Source organism: Arvicola amphibius, chromosome 5 (genome assembly GCF_903992535.2).
Source record: "Arvicola amphibius chromosome 5, mArvAmp1.2, whole genome shotgun sequence".
Classification (NCBI taxonomy): domain Eukaryota; kingdom Metazoa; phylum Chordata; class Mammalia; order Rodentia; family Cricetidae; genus Arvicola; species Arvicola amphibius.
The window spans coordinates 16,958,737-16,966,593 of record NC_052051.1 but is presented as its reverse complement, the minus strand read 5'-3'; positions in this window follow the sequence as shown (position 1 = coordinate 16,966,593).

Genomic DNA, 7,857 nt, shown 5'->3' with positions numbered 1-7,857 from the left:
TCTCTCCCCAGAACTCACCCATCACATCTCCCTCTCAACCTCATGTCTTGCTTGTCTAGCCAATTATTAATTATTCTGTAACCTATTGAATCCAATTACTGTTGTCTGTATGCTCGTGGGCATTGGGGCCATTCACTGAGGCATGGGCAACCTTCCAGTAGCCACAACCCTAAAGAAAATTGCTGTTGATTTTTCCAGCAGTCATCAGCTGCCAATAGCACTCTAGCTAGGGGTGGGGTGTCAGGAGCCTCTCCTCTTCCATGTTGGTATTTATAACTGGCTTGATCTCATGTAGGTAACCACTGCTGTTGTGAGTTCTTGTGTACAACAGCCATATCATGTCCGGAGAACCACCTTTTGAAGCACTCCTCCCCATTCTCTGGCTCTTGCATCCTTTTCGCTCCCTCTTCTGCAATGCTCCCCTCACCTCGGCTGGGGGTAAGTGTAGATACAGATGTCCCTTCTACAGCTGAGCACCCGCAGTTACACATCCTCAGCACTTTGGGTGGCTGAGTAACTACTACCTGTAGTAACCACTACCCACTGCAAAGTTGGGAGCAGCACACATCCTTATGGGATATAAACAAAAATATCTAGACGGCACTTTGACATGACCATTAGAAAAGTGATATCCATATGCTCTCCCTTAAGGCCTACGACTTCCCTAGCCTTGAATTTGACTTCGTTTATAGTACCAGGCATGACTTCCCTCCTGTGGAGCAGGCCTTAAATTCCATCAAGAGAGCAGTTCTATAGGCAGCACAGTTTGTGTCTTCGGATCCACAGAGTATTTTGCAGTTCATGCTTCAGAGACATTCGTTTCTCCTGGCATCAGCAGAGAATAAACCTGGATGCACTGACTTAAAATGTAGACACTAAAATTAATTTTTCAAGGAGCCTAGAATGTGCCTCTTAATATACTCATACCTGCAGGTGTTTTATTTCTCTAGTTGTAGTGGTAAGAACTGGTCACATTTTTTTTTTCTCCACGCGAGTGTATCCCATGTGGCTCCCTTCGGCTCGTGTGTCCATACCACTGTCTTTCTGGTTCTGACAAGCAGGGCATGAGTTGTCTTAGCGCATTTCCCCACTGAAGGTAGCCACAGTCTGTTTGGACATATGGTGACTCTCTGAGGGGCCTTTAGCTTGTGCTTATTCAATGACCCTCGGGCAGCCTTAGTCATCTCTGGGGAATTGGATGCCAAAGATGACTGGGTGTCCCTGTGGGTCCTTCTTGGAGGCATTAGTGATGGCTGATTGCTCTCCAAAGCTACTTTCAAAAAGACAGATGGAGTCACCGCTGAGGAAGATTCTTTGCTTGGCTTCTTATCTTGTATAGAACCTGTTGGCTGTAACTGATGGAACGATGCGTAAGTCTTGGGGGAGGCTTTAATCATTTTTGAAGTCTAGAGCTAACGATATATTAAAGTGAGTCTTTGCTTACCTCTATCTTTGATTTGCATATCCTCAACCAGAAAAGGCCCTGTATTGGCACTGAATCAGATACCGCTAGCAATGAGCTGGGGCCTGTCTATTCTCCAGTTGCTTGGAGAAGGGAGAAGGTCAAGAGTAGGGGGATAGACTAGAGATTTTTCTATTTCTGTAGGGAGAGGGGCTACCAGACAAGGCATGAATTTATCACAAATGTTCTAATTGTTTCACAGAGAGAATGTATTCACGTGCCATTTGTGTAATTAAAAGTCAAGACAAGGAATAATGTGAAAACTTCACTCTTAAGTACTAGCATTAATGGATACATTGGATACAATAAAATTCCCTGAATGAAATTAAACCCAGAAGGCAACAAAAATTCTGCTGTGGTAATTTGTAAGGGAATTTCCCCTTGCCTTTGATCAATGGATACTTGACAACATAAAACCTGTTTTATTCGGATTATACAGTGATAAATGTCAATGCAGCTTCCTAACATTTGATGCGACAAGGGACCTCCAAGGAATTGACTAGAATACATTTCTACAATGGTACGACATGCTTTTAATCATTGTAGCTCATTTAAAAGTTATTTGGTTGCTCTCACCTGTTCGTTTATTCAGACAATTTAAAGGTATCTACTAAAAGATTCATATGGGTTTGATTGAGGCTGAATTAAATATATAGTTTTAGACTTCACTAGAATATGTAAGGATACTCTTTCTGATTGAATCCAGGGGCCATATGATGAGTTTGGTTATAATGAGACATTCATTCTAGAGGGGCCACATTAATTGATCTACCAGTCAAAATCCACCATCCACAAACGCCACGTTCATCAGTCATCTTTGACATCTAGTTTGGGTACGATTTAAAAGATTTAAAGGTGACTTCAGACTGAACACCTGACTGTATAACAGGCCCTAATAGCCCTAATAGAGAATGGTCCAATGAACTCTTTCTGGATTCCTGGGTTATACAATCATGACCAAAATAAAAGTGGCTGTGGTTAATTTTTTCCATAGCAACCACTGTATTGGGTTTCATGGTCTGAGTTGATGAGGACAATTCACCAGGTTTCTTCCTCAAGGAAATAGGTTCCACCAAGATACGAACTTGGATCTCTGGATTTAGAGTCCAGAGCATTAACCATTACACCACGGGAGCTGGTGCATTCAGTGGATTACCAATGTCTTATTTTTTCTCTCTGAAATTGCACTATCTATGTAGACATTAAATGAAAGAATAATAAAAACTCAAAGACAGATATTGGTGTTCAAGTGAAGATCAGAAAAGCAAAGTAGTCAGCCATTGGCTCTTACCTCGACCTCAGTTTGAAATGGCCATCCTGCCTCCAGGAATCTCAGAATGAGACTGTGTGAGAGCTGTCTCCTTCTGTCTTATATTCCTCTCTAGGGCTTGGATTAAAGGCATGATCACTGCTGCCCGGTTTCTGTGGCAAACTAATGTGGGTAGTGGGATTAAAGGTGTGTGTCAATGCTGCCTGGTCTTTAAGGCTGAGCAGTGTATCTGTTTTACTTTTCTGATCCCCAGGCAAGCTTTATTTATTAAAATATAAATAAAATGCCACTGCATACATTAGTCAAAATACTAAAAAATTATAAATGACATAGGTATGCATGATTTCAAAGGAAATGCTCGTAAATTTTCTTTGTTCTTTGTTATATCTACTATTTGCATGAGCATGCTTGGTTAATAACTTTTAATGCTGAATAACTAAGGATAACAAAACTTATTTACTACAAACACAAGTCCTTGGAATTACCTTCCAGACGTGATTGTCCTTTATCTGTCCTTGATGTGTCCTTTATCAGCGATTCAGGGTGAGGGAGGCTCCCCGATCCTGCAGCTGCACCATCTATAACTTAGCACTTCCTTAGTTGGTTGATGAGACAGGGTAAGAAAATGCTGGAAGGTCTCTCACCAGCCTGGAGACACATTCCAGCATAAAACGTTGACACATCTGTTCTAATTAAGCTCATTGGCCAGGACTTGACCTCTGGCCTTGACAAGTAGGAAGGAAGGAGGGACAGAGAGAAGTGAACACGGGTGCTCTCTATAAAGCTCACTGTTCATGATTTTAACTCTTATACTAACACAGTGTCCTGCTGTTATTACTTTGCTCAGGCTATTTAATCAAGAATCAATATTAAATTTTGTGAAATGTTTTTTCAATATTTATTAAGGTAATTCCATATCTTCTTCCTTTTCTTATAGACTCTTAGTATCGAACTATTTTAAAATTTCTGGCATGCAGTTAGACATGGTACATTTCTTTTGAAAATCAGTTAAATGTAGTCATTACAATTTAACAAAACTTTTTATTTATAAATGACTATTCTAGATGTGCGCTCTCTGTGTGTGTATGTGTGTGTGTGTGAGAGAGAGAGAGAGAGAGAGAGAAAGAGAGAGAGAGAGAGAGAGAGAGAGAGAGAGAGAGAGAGAGAGAGAGAGAGAGAGATATTTTGTGTTCTGCTATTTTTGTTCTGTCTTTGGGAAGCTTCCTTCATGTGAATTATTTTGGAATAGAGTATCCTTCATAATTTTTTGTTTGAAAGCTTGATCAGGCTCAGTTATGAAAGTATCTGCTATCATATACTTAAAGTAAAATTAACAATAAAACATTTTTCCTCTGGTAATGGACCTCCTTGGATTTTCAGTTGTTGAGTGATTTTGGTAATAACCATGAATTTCCAAAATCATCCATTCAGTCATGATGTTCACACTTACTACTTAGATATAATATCCTTTAATAAAACTGCATATTTTCTTCTTTTGCTACTGTATCCATTTCTGTTTCCTCATTTTGAATATGTATCTTTTTATCTTGGTTAGATTTTTCAACAACTTATTTGGTTAGAGACAGTGATAATAAAATCGTTCTTAGACTCAGTCATCAAATCTGGTGTCTTTGCATCTGTCCTTTCTTCTCAGGGATTTGATTTCATGGTCTGGCACTTCCACTGATTCCTCCAAGTGAGCCTCTGCTTTTGAATTCCTGCATCTTTTCACATGTCTGGTGATGCTCTCCTCTTGGTTCCCACTCACAAGGGGAGTACCGAGACTGCACAGAGTTCCGCATTGCTAGAGAGTATCACGTAGGAACCAGAAACAAAGAGAATATGAATTTGAGATTTGTTATAATCTTTGCTCTGCAAGCTAGGAAAAGGCATGGCACTTAGCAGAGGTGGTGCAATGGACTGGCTCCTGGGTCTTACACACACTGAAGAGGATGTATATTTACATTTAGTGGTATATGGAAAATGCATGCCGTCACTTACACCTTTCCATAATGTCTTCCATTGTAAGCTGGCTGATCCTTCCCCCATGGTTTGTCATGAGCTGTGTCCTTCTAGGAGGAGACTGGATGAGTATAGGCGTAGATTCCTGCATGGATTCTGGATCCTGACATTACCCACTCAGCCCCATGCTAACCATCTTATTGTGCGCTATGCCTTACCAAAAAGTGGGTTCCCATAAAGAGCCCCATTACTGTCCTTTTGCTCTCTACTGGAAAGCCCTGTTAACTCTTTACAGCAAAATACCGGGTGCAAGGACTCCTTTTCCCACATCTGAGAAGCAAATCAACTGTGAAATCTATGGTATAAACCCAGGACTGTGTAAAACTCCTTCCAGTTGAGTAGCTTTACACTAACATGAAGTCCATTTTGTCCCTTGATTAAAAGCTTAACTGAACACTTGGCAGCCCTCCATGGGTGTTGGCAGATTATCAGCTGAGAACAGGAGATTGTGCATTGCCTGAACCTAGTATCCCAGATGGTATTTCCCTAAAAGCAAAACCCGAGACAACGTTTATTAATATTTGGAGATATCATTTTGGTATCAAGGACGGCAGGGAAGGTTAAGTCAGCAAGGGAGAGAGATACTATAGGACATTAACTCCTCCTATATCTGGATGGCATATTAGTGTTAAGTGAGTGTCCCTGGCATCTGAGAGCACTGGATCATGGTGGAAGGAAGCAAGAATTATAGAACCCGGTCAGGGAAACCACAGGAGATTTCTACTGCAGAAAACCCACAGAGCTTGTTTGGAAATGGTCACCACAGCCCTGGTTCCGAGCCAAGTTTGAGAGAACTTGAAGTAACGCAGAGGAGGAAGGTGTTTGACTTTCTGTATGTTGCCTTGTACCCATGCAGCTGGTATCCCATCTCTCCCCGTCTCTCTGGGGTGCTTCAAACAGATAGGAAACATGGAAGTTGCAATCTTCAGCATGCTTTGCTGAAGTTTCTTCCTGCCATTCTGTATTTTTCCTGATGTCATCCTTTTCTCTCAGGAAATATAAATGGACAATTGACCAATTTTTTTTGAGTGATCGGAAACATCTGGAACATGCACCTGGGAGGAATGAACCACTGCATCTTCTTTGCATTTCTCCTGCCTCTTTTAGGTAGTGAAACTTGATTCAGCACCAACACCTCATTATGATTCTCATTTGAGTCTCTTGTGTTTTATAATCAGAGGGAAATTCCTCTTGAGGTTACACAATGCTGTGGTTGCCAGGTGTGGTCATAGGTTTGTAGTCCGGACTAAGTATTTGAAAGACAAGTGGGATAGGATGGAGCCAGTCCTCATTACAACCTCATTACAGTGAGACCCCCTGCCCCTTCCTGCCTCACCTTCGTAGAGGGGTGTTGGTGTTTTTGCTTTTGATGCCAGCACATCTGGCTGTTAAGACTCCTCACCATTCAAAAGGAGGTAGCAAGCCTACTCTTTGCTCAGCTGGCTCTTAAAGGCAGGTTCCAAATTTACCCAACAGCTCAGAATAGCTACTTTCCTGGTAATTGTCTGGGATAAAAGCCTCCTTCTAGCTCACGGACACTTAGAGAGAAGAGCGCTGTGATGCTCAGAGAGTGGAATACTCCAGATTCTGTAAGCCGACACCTTGTTTACGACCGACTTGCCAAGAAATGTGTAGCTGGGCCCCTTCATTTTGGCCCTTCAGTTAAGAGCATCCTAGGAACTGTTCAATGGAATGAGGTCATCAGCCTGCAGAGACGGGGATTGTCCTTGCAGAGATCATTGTCTGCTAAGGCTGTTGTTGAAGCTATTATTTGTAAAGGAAGTTTCTGACAAAAACCTTTTTGTCTAGGCTCTATAGCAGGAATGCTTTTATTGCTTTTATTTATGTTAAGCAACTGACTTAATCTTCTTCTTTGGACATTGTTTGACTAGTTGACCACATTCTTCTTGCTTTGGATGAAAATACCAAATTTTTGGCTCTACCTTAATCAAGGTGTATAGTAGATCGGTTGGAATGGCCACCTATATTTTCTTATCATCTTATCTATTCTACCTTCATTTTATTACATTTTGTTTTCTCCACTTTCTGCATAATTGGCTTTTCTGAATATGAATGGAATATAAAATTTAGAAAATATAGAAATTTATAAATGAGAATTATTTTTTGTTCCCTGTGATGAAAGATGATTTTGAAGGTTTTTAATGGATCATGTACTTAATTTATTGTCTCTATGCATCTCTACCTCTCTTGATATTATTACAGCTATCTAGATATGTGTATGGTTAGAATTTGGAAATTTTCCATGGGCTCATATTTTCAGTGCCTGGTCCTCAGCTTGTGGAGCTATTTTGAGGACTAGGGAACCTTCAGAACAGTGGTTCTCAACTTTCTTAATGTTGTGACTCTTTAATACAGTTCTTCATGTTATGACCCCCAACCATAAAATTATTTCATTGTTACTTCATAACTACAATTTTGCTACTATTATGAATTACAATGTAAATATCTCATATGCAGGATATCTGATGTGTGACCCCAAAGGGATTGTGACCCATAGGTTGAGAAGCACTGATTTAGAAGTTTTAGCCAAGGGACACGTGAAGAAAGATGTGCCACTTCTGTCTGTTTCTCCTCAGGGCTAAAGCAGACAGGGGAGGCTATTCTTCAAGGTTAACACTGGCCCCTCAGCTGGGATGACATCTTTAGTAGGCATTGTGGTAACTTTTGGCGTCAATGCACCCAAGCTAGCTTAGCCTCTAGGCCAATAGCACTGCAAAGACTTCAGGGAAGACAAAAAGGTGTTTATGTAAGCATGTGTGCATCAAAAGATGGACACATCTTGCTGTCAAGGAAGAAGAGAAAACATCCCTGAATATACAATTTGATGCCAAGTACATAGAAAATTACATAAGTATATTTTGCCGAGGAGGATCTGGAATGATTAAACAGTAACAAATGCTTTTAAATGGTAACTTTGTCTTATGCCCTCATTTATGGTTATTTCATTCTGGCAAGCGAGTATGTGTGATTTTTACAAAAACACTTTTCAAAGGTATTAGCTCTTTGGAAAGAAAGTTATTATGTCCTAAAGTACCTTTGCTATTATATATTATGTATAATTTTTCATCTTTTTAATTTTCTT